The following is a 13,492-nucleotide window of genomic DNA, read 5'->3' on the forward strand; positions in this document are numbered from 1 at the left end:
TATATTAAATGTAAAAGTTAAATTATAAGCCTTGTAGATTAAAATAAAGGAGAAAATCTATACAACCCTGGTCTAGCAAAAGATTTCCCAGAAAACAAAAAAGTAAAAAACAAAAAGCAGTATGCATAAAAGAAACCTTGATAAGTTGGACTTCATTCAAATTAAAATCTTCTATTCTTTAGAAAATGGCACTTAAAAATGAAATTTAAAGTTATAGACCATGAGAAAATAGTTATATCTATTGACAAAAGACTTATACTCAGAATTTATAAAACATTTTTAAAAACTCAATGGTAAGAATACAAATAACCCAGATAAAACATGGGCAAAAGACTGGAATAACTACTTCACCAAAGAAGTCATATGAATGTCCAAAGAGCAAATGGAAATATCTTTATCATTAGTCACCAGAGAAATGACAATTAAATCAAATGAGACACCAAAACGCCTCCATTATAATGGCTGCAGTACCAAGTGCTGGTGAGAATGTGGATCAACTAGAATTGCCATGGTTGAAGTGGAAAGTAGTACAACCACTTTAAAAAACTGTCATTTTTTTTTTTTTTTTTTTTTACTGCAAGTTTGTACTTTTTGACTCCTTATACCCATTTGGCCTACCCCCAACCTTCCACTTATGGCTATAACCAATCTGTTCTTTGTATCTAACTAGATTTTGGGGGGGGATCCTTGCTTTTTGTTTTTTTGTTTTTGTTTATATTCCACACATTGGTGAGATCACATAGGATTTGTCTTTCTCTTATTTCATTTAACATAATGCCCTCAAGGTCCATCCATGTTGCCACAAATGTCAAGATTTCATTTTTTTTTTTTAACTGTAGAACGCTCCACGAATGTTCATGTCACCCTTTCACGGGTCCATACTAATCTTCTCTGTATCATTACAATTTTAGTATATGTGCTGCCGAAGACAGCACTAGATTTCATTCTTTTTTATGACTGAATAATATTCATAAAAATATCTCACATAATATTCAAATATACATCTCACATAGTAATATCCATGTATATATGTTTCTGTATCTTGGCTATATTATAAACATGCTGCAATGAACAATGGGGTTGCACGTATCTTTTTGAATTAATGTTTTTCATTTCTCTGGATAAATACCTAGCATTGAAACTGATGGATCATATAATAGTTTCATTTTTAAGTTTTTGAGAAACCTCCACAGTGTTTTCCATAGTGGTTACACCAATTGCATTCCCACCAGGAGTGCACAAAGTTTCCCTTTCTCTACATCTTTGCCAACACTTGTTATTTTTTATCTTTTTGAAAATAGCCATTCTAACAAGTGTCAGGTGATAGCTCATTGTGGTTTTAATTTGCATTTCCCTGATGATTGGTGATGTTCAGCATCTTTCCATGTACCTGTTCAACATCTGTATGTCTTCTTTGGAAAATGTCTATTCATCCTCTGCCCTCTTTTTTTTTAATGTTTTTCTTTTATTTGAGGGAGAGAGAGAGAGAGAGAGAGAGAGAGAGAGAGAGAGAACAACTGGGAGAGGGGCAGAGAGAGAGGGGAACAGAAGATCCGAAGCCAGCTTGGTGCTGACAGCAGACAGCTCTCTGTGGGGCAGCAGACAGCCCTATGTAGGGCTTGAACTCACGAACTAGGAGATGTTGACCTGAGTCAATGTAAGATGCTTACTGACTGAGCCACCTAAGCACCCCTCCCCTACCCACTTTTTAATTACGAATCTTTCTGTTGAGTTGTGATTTCTTCTATATTTTGGATATTAACCCTCTTTCATACATATCATTTTCAAATATTTTCTTCCATCCAGTAGGTTGCCTTTTCATTTTTGTTGGTAGTTCCCTTTGCTATGTAGAAGCTCTAAGTTTGAAGCAGTCCCACTTGTTTATTTTTGCTTTTGAGGTCTTTATTTTTTATGTCAAATTCAAAAAATCACCACTAAACCTATTTTTATTTTCTAGGGAATTGGCTATACTGAACTTTTTAAAGTGATAAGCATGACTCAATTTTTAAAAATTACCTAATAGCAAAAAGAATAGTCAACCAAATATTGTAATGAACATTTATTGAGTGCCTTTTTCTATCCCAGGACTATTCTCAAAACATAACTTCCATCATCTCTTTTAATCTTTGTGACAGTATTATAAAGTAGATGCCATCACCATGTGCTTGGCAGGTCTTGAGCAGAGTACATGCTGGTTAAGTACATTTTGAATAGATTATCCCCACTTTGTGGATGAAGATGCTAAAGCTTTGAGGGGCTAAGTCACTTGTCCAAGGCCCACTCACTGTCAGTGATAGAGCCAAGTCTCAGACTCCTATCAATCTGCAGACAAGATTATACTCTCAGCTCCAAAGCCTAAGATTCTTCTCATGCCTGACAAGTCAAGTAGAGATTCTTTTTTTTTTTTTTTTTGAACACTTCTCTATCATCAATGATATGAGAACAATTTGTCCCTTCCTTTAAAGGAACAGTTTAATCTCCAGCATTTGCTCTAAAATTGCTAGCCTTGCAAATAGTGTCAAATGTCATTTAGCCACAAGCATTCTATTTGGGCTGTGCTGTGCATATTTTATGAAGTTGTTCCTACTCTTTCTTCAGCCCTTAAATCAGTAGAGAAGGTAAATTAGGAAAGTATTACCAATTGAATGCCAAAATTGAGAAATGGTTAAGAAGTCTTTTCTCCTGAAATGGCTGGAGCCATAACAAATTCTTACCATTTTGAAAAAGTGGGGTTTGGAATAAGGAAGAATATAGAGTCACAGAGTTTGTGTTTGATTTCCTGTGAGGAAGTCTGGTTGTCTGTCTCCAGTTATGAAATTCAATGTATAATTGCAGTAAAACTATGACTATGCAATGTTTGGAAATTCTGCTGAGTGAATTGAAGCAGTCTGGACATGTATGATAAAAGTTAAATATGTAGGGATGGTTCCAGAGCTAGAACCAGATTCTGCAAGGGAAGTCTTTCTCAAAGAATAGAGCATCTATCTTAGGATATCTATAGGCAGACATAGTGCTGTAGCTTTATAATTTGTGTGTGTGTGTACAAATTATAAATGGTTATACTTTAATATATTGTAACATTGCATATATATACATATATATAAGCTCATAAACATATATGTAATACTTTAGAGACAGTGCTCATATAAGAGCCAGGTGCTTTCATGCCCATGGCCTCATTATAATTCATATCAACACCATAGTGTTGACTTCTTTAAAAAAGAAAGTCTCCACTTCATAATCCCAAAGCAGTTTTTAACAATTACAAGGTTATTTTTATATTTATTAACTTCCCTTATAAATATTGAACCTAAAAAAATCCACCAAAAAAATGGAAATTTTCTCTCAACTAAGTAAGAATATCAGAATATGAAATAAGAATACCTGTACATGACATAGCAAAAAGGGAAGGGGGCAAATCACTTTTCTTAATGTGTTTTTTTTTCTGTTATGGTAGTAACAATTAATAACAAAATACTAAGAATTCATTATTGTGGCATTATTATAATGAAAAGATCTAGCTATTGCCCTGTCTTGAATTTTGTTCATATGAAAGTTGTACTACATTTTAACAGTAGGAAGCATATTGGCTGTATTATTACCATTCATCATTGAAAAGGTCAAAGTAGAAATACCAATATGGCCTAGATTAAATACACAAATAAGTACTCAAAAAAGGTGAGGACACTAAATTTGGAATCCTGGACAAGAATTCCCTACTTCTGCTTAGATTCTCTTCATTCAGTCAGGAGCAGAAAACTGGCTGTCTCCCCAATAGCTGTGAAAGGCAAGCTTAGTATCATTGTAATAGACAAGTCTCTCACATTTTAAATTGGTAAAATTTAACAGTTCCACTTGTACCCTCTTCAAACTCTAAAGGAAATATCATTCCACAATGAAATGTTTTGCATTTATTTCTCACATTTGTGTTGGATTTAAAAGCATGTCCTAAGTTTGTTAAAAATTTCAAGATTTCAGGGATGAAACTGAATCATTTCTATAGGAAATAAACTAAAAGTCTCAGAATCTTGTCTTTTACCTAGCTCTTTTATAAAAATATAAATCTTCAAGGAAAAGATTTTTCTTTTATTCCTCTGAATTCATTAACTTAATTTTAGTAATTTTAGATTTATAGTAAAGGAACAATAAATAGCATTTTGGCTCGTTTGTTCATTTTATAAAATTTAAATCATTGTTTTTAATTATAACATACAGTAGTCACTTATTCCAGAATTAACTTATCATTTTTTAAAGTTTATTTATTTATTTTGAGAGAGAGAGAGAGAGTGTGTGTGTGCATGTGTGTGAATGAGAGAGGGGCAGGAAGAAGAGGAGAGATAGAATCCCAAGCAGGCTCTGTGCTATCGGCACAGAGCCCAATGTGGGGCTCAAATGCACCAACCATAAATCATGACCTGAGCCAAAATCCAGAGTCAACACTAAACCAACTGAGCCACCCAGATGCTCCAACTTATAATTTTGCAATATCCCTGAGATCTCCTTTGTAGATATCATTAAATTATAAAATGTATACATAACAAAGTTCTTATCTGAGGACAAAATATAGCTACTTATTGGAGTGGTATAATAGTAACAAATAGGCTGGGTTATTTAAAACTCATTTTGAATAACAAATATTATAACATACTCTGCATTTCCATTGTTTGTCTTGTCGTCCTGGTGCTAGCTTATATTGTGGGAGTAGAATGAGTAATGTCAGCAGGCATAATGAAGTGTACTTTTCCAAGAATAATCATCACACTCATTCTTGGTTTAAATAAAAATTGCTTAAGATCTTAAATAAATGTATTTAAGAATCATCTGGGTAGCAAGTTCAAAATGTAGATTTCTAGGCTCCATGCCCATAAATTTTGTGTAGAGGGGCAGGAACATGAATTTTAAAATAACATACACCCCAGTGACAAAAAGGAAGGTCCAGCCCACACATGAGAGTTATTGTCTTCAGGCTTCCTCCAATCCTGAATCTCTTTCTCTCCCTATGACTGCTAGCAACGTAACACACTTGGCATGAATAGGTAAGCTGTATTCTCCTGGGTGTTACTGCTCCATTTATAGAACCTGTTAAGATTTATCCAGTACGTAGATGGCAGAGGGATGATGAAAACTGAGGAGCTTTGCAGAGCCATTCCTAGTTCCATGTCTTTTAAATAAAACTGATAAATTATACACAATTCATAAGAACCCATTGCCCTGCAAGATTTTAAGTTCAATATCCAAATAAAAAGAGGGCTCTTTATGGCAAATTTATTTAATAAGTACAATGAGTTTTTCTCTGAAGTTGCACCAACAGAAATGGCTTTTTTTTTACTGTCATTTTCACACATTTTACCAGCATTAAGTGGAAAAAATTGCTCACACTAATACGGAGGCATGCATAAATATTGTATAAAATTCTTATTTAAAATTAAGAATCTCTCTTTAGCAGCAGTGCTCAAAGGAAAAAAAAATCACCCTATGTCTAGTAAAAAAAAAAAAATTCAAGAATCATTTCAAGCACAAAAACATGTCTAGCTCTTAAGAAAAAAATTGACAGTAGCCATAAGGAAGGAAGTTAAACATATTTCTTTCCCAAAATATAACTACCCAATTATAGCAGCTGACAGACAGAATGGCATTCCCACTACTTCTTCAACAATTGTCATTCTACGTCATACAGAAGTTTCTTACTTGAATGAGGTACAATTGCCTGTGGCTAGAGATGAGTGTTGAGCCAAAAATATTTCTATTGGATCTGCATACGAGAACAAGTCATGGGCTTTCCTGCTCAGCATAATGGTTCTAGAGAAACTCCTGGAACATAATCTTTTTCTCAAGGCAGTTTCTTTACCTGTAGTCCATCAGGTAGTTGATGAACTACATTAACTTACCCTGTTCCCTTTCATGTGTACTTGAAGTAACAACATTAAATAGTGAGATTTTAAAAGATGGAGAATAATTCCAAAAATAAAATTATTTTAATGTCAAACAACCTAAAGAAACATGAATTTAATTCAGGAAAACCAGATTCTAGTTATGTGCATGGTTATATATTCATACATATCTACATATTGTATATATCATATAATAAATATATTACTATTTTAATTTTTTAATTGAAGGATAACAAATATATATAGTAAAGCACACAAAGTTACCTAACTTTAAGTGTTATGTTTAATATTTTCATACATTTTTAACATTTTAATGTTAGAAGGTACTAATTTTTGTGGCCACTAACTGGATAAATAATATTTCTGTAACATTTTAATATTTATATCATTAAGTTAGTCTGCTTTTGAACTCCATGTAAATAGAATTACAGACTATATACTAGTTTGTGTCTGAGTTATTTTACTTAACAAAATATTTCTGGGATTCAATTATGATGTTTAGTGTATCAGCATTTCAGTTTTTTATTGTTGCATTGTATTTCATTTTATAAACTTATCAGTTTGTTCATTTTCCTACTGAAGAACATTTGAGTTGTTTCCACTTTAGGGTCATTATGAATATAACTGCTATGGACATTCTTGTACATGTCTTTTTTTGGAAATATGTACTAATTTCTTTTGGACTTATACTTTGGAATAATGTAAGTGCTTGGCTATTGGGTTTAGCTTCAAACATTTTTTTTTCCCAAGCGGATTCATGTCAGTCCAGGTTTTCCTAGAGTCAGACACTAAAATGGGACTAAATGTACAAAGATTTTATTAGGGAAAGCACCTGTGAGAGAAAATAGAGGGACAGCTGGGGAAGTCTGAGAGACCTATCAAGGGGCAATGCAAATCTGAACACCTCATGAAGGAAAGGAAGAAGTGAGGTTGGGTGAGTATCAACCTCAGGGTTTGATAGTAACCAAGTCCTAGGGAATTTTGGTAAGGCAATCAGGGAGGCGCCTAGGAGTGGAATCAGAGGGCACATTCTTATGGCTCCCCATACGTTCTGTACATAAAAGTATGAGAATTCTGGTTGTCTAATAGCTTCATCAACATTTGGCATTATCAATCTTTAATTTTAGCCATAATGGTGAGAGTGCAGTGGAATCTCACTGTGGTTTTAATTTTTGTTTTCCTGGTGACTAAAGATGTTGATTACTTTTTCAAATGCTTACAGGTTGTTTTGCTTTTCTTTTTTGTGAAGTCCCTTGAAGTCAAACATTTTGTCCATTTTTTTGGATTATATTGTATGCTTTATTCTTGCTTATTTGTGGGAGTTTTCATATGTTCTGGATATGAATCCTTTGTTGACTATATATCTATATATCTATATCTATATCTATATCTATATCTATATCTATATCTTTCTATCTATATCTTATCCATCTTTTCCCTATTTATTTTTTATAACAATGCATTTTTGATGACCAGCGTTCTAAATTTTGGTTAAGTCCTATCTATTCATGCCTTCCTTTAATGGCTTGTACTTGGGTTCAAAATTTTTTTTTTGTCTATACCAAAGTCATGAAGATTTTCTCCTGTGTTTTCCTCTAGAATCTATGTAGTTTTACCTTTCACATTTATATATAAAACTAATCTGAAATTAACTTTTGATTATCATATGAGTTAGGGGGTTAAGATTCATTTTCCCCCTGGATATCTAATTGTCCCAGCACCATTTATTGAAAATGAAACAAAACAAAACATATTCTCCCTACTGAAATTCATTAGAACTTTTGCTGTAAATCAAGTACACATTTATCTAGTAAACACTTTGTACTAATCATCATGTTATAAATAACACATTTATTCTGCATTAAAAAAAACCTAGAAAGTAAATTCTACTACACCCACTTTATGAAAAAACTGAAGCACAGAGAGGAACAAGTTAAGTGATCTCACTTAGCTAATATGTAGCAAAGCCAGGATTTAAACATAGCCACTCCAACTCCAGGACCTATGTGCCTAAGCTTCGGGTGGCCTGAATAATAAAATGTATGAAAATTCACATAATTTGTTATTTTAAATTATCTAGATATTGTTTACATGGTTCTTTTGTAAGGTAACTGATGAGTTTATAAGTTGTATGATAGTTTACAAGAAATTAAATTTTACAAATCTATACAAGGTGCCTAACTTCTCTGAGTTTTAAAATGTATAAAAACATTTATGAATCCTTATTAAAAAGTATAAAATATTTTCAAAAATTAACAAAGTAAACAAAATATGGTGAAGTTTGTAAGTGCAAAATGGCATATGATGTTGCACCATTTGAGAATGAGGGCAGCATTAAGGCAACCAGTTTTTCAAGTATTTCCAAAGAATTAGTATTGAGCACCCACAATATGCAACACACAGGAAACAGACATGGACTAACCATGTGTCCTTATCTCAAGAAACTTACGAATCTCTGAAATAATATTTTACATTATCAGCTATACTGCACATCTAAATTAGTTTGGGAATATTAATGGAAACCAGAAAGCAAATATTTCAGGCCAAAGCAAATACCTTTCTGCCCATGGGAAGGGACTAGCCACTTAGGAAGAAAAATTCTGCCTTAAGAAGGTACATTATATCACTTGAGAAGGAGGAAGGGGTTAACAGCTCTTGATAGGGAGTTAAAGTGAAGAAATAGGCCTTTCCCCACCCCTGTAGCTTAATCTTTTAATAATACTTATTATATTCTAAATATAAAACTAATATATGCTTCTTACATATAATCATGTAAATGTAAGTATAAAGAAGAAAGTAATAAATATTTGTATTTAAATCCTTTTGTTGTATTTTTTTTGGAATTATAAAGTAACATTTATATTTATATATTCATACATATATGTACATATATGCACATACACACATATATATCCCATTTTAAAAAGAAAATTGATAAATATTTTATATGTATTTGGCTTTTTTTCACTTACTATATCTCATAATCATTACAAACTTTAAAAATGAGGTTTTAAAATAAGCATATGATAGAACATTATATAGTTCCAATCTAATCTTTTACAATTTGCTTTCACGGTTTCTATTAAAGTCTTACGAATTCTCAGGATTTTAGACTCCCACACATTCCAAACAGTATAAAATGCCTTCTAAATGTAAATGATTTACAGAGTATTCATATTTCCTTATTAGTATAACAATCAAACCTACACAAAAATAAAGAAGTCCTACGTCATGGGCCTGTGCAGAATTTATTAACCTGTAAAACCACATGAGAACTTATTATAATTCAGAAATGTATATTTTTCGAGTACAGTGATTCCCAACATGGTGTCTCTGGTCTCATAGGGGTCCATGAAATAGTAATGACAGCCTTTGAGCTATTTCCAGTATTTCAAAAAGCTGAATATAAATCATATATTTATCCACAACAAAGCAAACTGCCAAAATGGCAGAAATTGTACAACTCATATAGTAACACTGGCTATCTAATCTGAAGATTTGATTGACTGCTACATCTTTTTGATTAACTGAAAAAGGAAAATGAGTTAATTATTAGTGCATAAATTTATTGTCTGGTGAACAAAATCTTTTAAAGTTTGGTAGATGGACAGAAATTCTCATTTTTTTTTTCAAAAGTGTGTTACAAGTGGTGAAGTAGTCATAAGTGTAAGTGCAAACCGTATCTTCCCACATCCCATTGACTTTAAGGATCATTAATTATAATATACATCCTAATATCAGAAATTTTCACATGTAAAAAAAAGCTGAAAACAACTGTCAGATATTTTTAATTATGAGTCACATCTTGATTTCAGTGATGGAAAAATGTATGGCCTAGAAATTAAAGTTAACAATATCTATACTTTCCATGTAGTTAGAACAATAACTTTATTAAAACTACACATGTATCATAGAATTAAGCTAATGAACTAAATATATCAAATGGCAGTAAACCTCTCAGTTATCTCAAGTTTAATTAACAGAATAATTTGCTTTGTATAGTAAAGCTTTGGGGTTTTTCCTTTTGCAGTCCCCCTGCATGGATAATCATCTTAGCTAACTTAACCTCGCTGTAAAAGCAGCTTGATTAAATGCCTCACAGGGAAGAAGACAAACACTGGGAGACCATGTAATTGGGCTATTTTATTTCCAGTAGATTTTTTTAAATGTATTTATTTAAATTCAAGCTAGTTAGCATACAGTGTTATATTGGTTTCGGTAGAACCCAGTCATCCATCACTTACATATAACACCCAGTGCTCATCTCAACAAGTGCCCATCTTAAGGTCCATCACACATTTAGTCCGTCTCCTCACTCACCTTCCTTCCAGCAACCCTCAGTTTGTCCTCTGTATCTAAGAGTCTATTATGGTTTTCCTCCCTGTCTGTTTTTATCTTATTTTTCCTTTCCTTCCCCTAGGTTAATCTGTTTTGTTTCTTAAATTCCACATATGAGTGAAATCATATGATGTTTGTCTTTCTCTGACTGACTTGTTTTGCTTAGCATAATACACTGTAGTTCCATCCATATTGTTACAAATGGCAAGATTTCATTCTTTTTGATCACCAAGTAATATTCCATGACATGTATATATGTGTGTGTGTGTGTGTGTGTATTGATATATATATATATATATATATATATATATATATATATATATATACATATATATATGTGTGCATATATATACGTGTATATATATATATATAAATATATATATGAAAAAAGTCCAATGAAATTGGTATATATATACCAATCACATCTTCTTTATCCATTCATCAGTCAATGGACATTGGACTTTTTTCATAATTTGGCTATTATTAATAGTTAACCCATGCAACAATGCTGGTTTTGCATTGAGCATGTCTTATATTTATATTACTAGAGTTACTGAGAAGATCAAAATATATGTTTCTGGAAATGTTCATATATTATTTCTTCCACTTGATGAATAAAGAATCTGCAGCTCAGAGAAGATAAAACTTTCTTGAGTTTGCCCAGCTACTTAATACTCAAGTATTGAACAATTTTGCCTAATCAATGTGTTTTTGAATGCCTCTTACTTATTACTTAATAAACATATTTTTCAATAAAATACTACAGAATTCCTCTAGCAAAATAAATTATTAAAACAGGTATGTGTTTCTTTAATAACAATAACAAAACTATAATGCTGTTTCATTAATCTACTTATTTGGTAAATGTTAATCTACTTATTTGGTAAATTGAGATTTCTGATACCTACTCAGTATTGTTGGTCTATGTTTAACTTTTTCAGGGTTTTGTGGGGTTTTTTGTTTTCTGTTTTGTTTTCTTTTACTGCCTCTAACAACCTAAATTTCCCATTTCAATTACAATATCACAGATTTAATATTGGATTGTGATTCCCAAATTGTGATGGGGCCTAGTCCTACCACGAATTGGGTCAATTTTAGATAGTAAAGTAGGTCAGTAGATATTTTTTTCCACAAGATATCCACATATTTTAAGCTGTATGCTGGTTATGTCCATTTAATTTTTACCTCCATTATAAAATCATCAATAAGTATTTGCATTTAATGTTTTTACATCATGTGTTTTCATGAACCTTTTAAAAATCCTTTTTAGGCTATACTATTATGAATAAGAGAGTACAAGACAATTAATTATTTTTACTCTGTGGTATATATTTTAATGAAAGTATGTGTATTGCTCTGACATGAATAAAAGTTGCATCAGTCAATGATGGCGATCATAAAAATATACAAATATTATATGAATCTGTAACATCCACTTCATAATTCAGCAGGATTTTGACCATATAATATTGGACACAGTCAATCAAATCCAAGACTCAAAGAATTTTTCGTCCATGTCAACCTATTTATTTAGATTGATGGTTACAGATGCCTCTTATGTGTAATTCATGTCCTCCTGGTCTCACTTATCTTTAGGGTTTTTGGTAACTCCTTCCAGTGTGAATTATATGGTAACTGACACTGAGGTGACTGGGCAATCCCACACAGGAGAACCTAACAATATCTTGCATCATTTGTCTTGTTCTACTTTTTTCACCTTTGTCCAGAGGTTTCCCTATTGATTTGCAGATTTGAGATCCCCAGAAACCACACCATATCCACATATGTATAACCCAGAAGTGAACCATAAATGCTTCTCCCATCCTCAACAGGATGGACTGTCATGGAAGTAAATATTTGTTGTCTTTCCAAAAAAAAGGACCAAATGGGACTGAACAGTCTGCCATGATTAATTCTGCATGAACAACTAGATGCTTTATATTCTATTCGTTTCTCTTGCTTTTCCCCTTTTCAATCCTGCTTTTTCTCACTCCTGCTCTCTGGGATGCACTCCTTTATAAAGCATTAGCACATGAATCTTTGCCCAAAGCTTCATTTTCTGGGGAAAACAGCTAAGATAGTGACTATGCAACCTGGTTTACCTGTTATGCCTGCAAACAGTATAATTAAAAATAAGGCCTCTCTCTTCTTTACCAATATAGATGTCTCATTTCTTTTTCTTGTTTGATAGTTGTGGCTAGGACTTCCAGCACTATGTTTAATAAAAGTAGTGAGAGTGGACATCCTTGTCTTGTTTCTGACCTTTAAAATATTGAGGTATGTTCCCTTTAATCCCATTTCATTGAGAGTTTTTATCATGAATGAATGTTGAATATCATCAAATGCTTTCTCTGCATCTACTGAGATGACCATATGATTTTTATCCCTCATTTTGTTGATGTGGTGTATGATGTTGACTTATTTGAGAATACTGAACCATCCTTGCATCCTAGGAATAAATCTCACCTGATCGTGGTGAATGATCTTTTAATGTATTGTTGTAAGTGGTTTGCTATATTTAGTTGGGGACTTTTGTATCTATGTTTATCAGAAATATTGACCTGTAGTTTTCTTTCTTTGTGGTGTATTTGTCTAGTTTTGGTATTGTGCAATGGTTGCTTCATAGAATGAATTTGGAAGCTTTCTTTCCTCTTCTCTTTTTTGAAATTGTTTGAGGAGAATAGGTATTAATTCTTTTTTAAATGTCTGGTAGTGTTCACTTGTGAATCTGCCTTGTCCTGAACTGTTATTTGTTGAAAGTTTTTTTATTACTGATTCAATTTTAATACTTGTAATCTGTCTGTTCAGATTTTCTATTTCAACCTGGTTCAGTTTGGGAAGATTGTATGCTTCTAGGAATTTAACCATTTCTTCCAGGTGGTCCAATTTATTGGCATATAGTTTTTCATAGTATTTTCTTATAATCCTTTGTATTTCTGTAACATCAGATGTTAGTTACTTCTCCTCTCTTGTTTTTGATTTTTATTAACTTGGTCTTTTCTCCTTTTTTCTTGATGAATCTGAGTAAGAGTTCATAATTTGTTTATATTTTATTTATTTTATTTTATTTTATTTTATTTTATTATTTTATTATTGTTTTATGAGCATGAGTCGGGGAGGAACAGAGACAGAGGGGGACAGAGGATCCAAAGCAGGCTTTGCGCTGACCGGGTGAAAGCAGCTAGCCCAATATGGGGCTCAAACTCACAAACCTCAAGATCAGTTAGATAATCAACTGACTGAGCTACCAAGGCACCCCCTCC

At 32.5% G+C, this 13,492-nt stretch overlaps 1 non-coding gene across 1 annotated transcript; it reads right to left on the reverse strand.

The window, feature by feature from the left end:
* Positions 1-829: 829 nt before the first annotated feature.
* On the reverse strand, positions 830-935 carry LOC115511323. Its single transcript, XR_003967993.1, has one exon. It is a non-coding gene; the product is annotated as a U6 spliceosomal RNA (small nuclear RNA).
* Between the last annotated feature and the right edge of the window lie 12,557 nt (positions 936-13,492).

This window comes from Lynx canadensis, chromosome A3 (assembly GCF_007474595.2).
Source record: "Lynx canadensis isolate LIC74 chromosome A3, mLynCan4.pri.v2, whole genome shotgun sequence".
NCBI classification, from domain to species: domain Eukaryota; kingdom Metazoa; phylum Chordata; class Mammalia; order Carnivora; family Felidae; genus Lynx; species Lynx canadensis.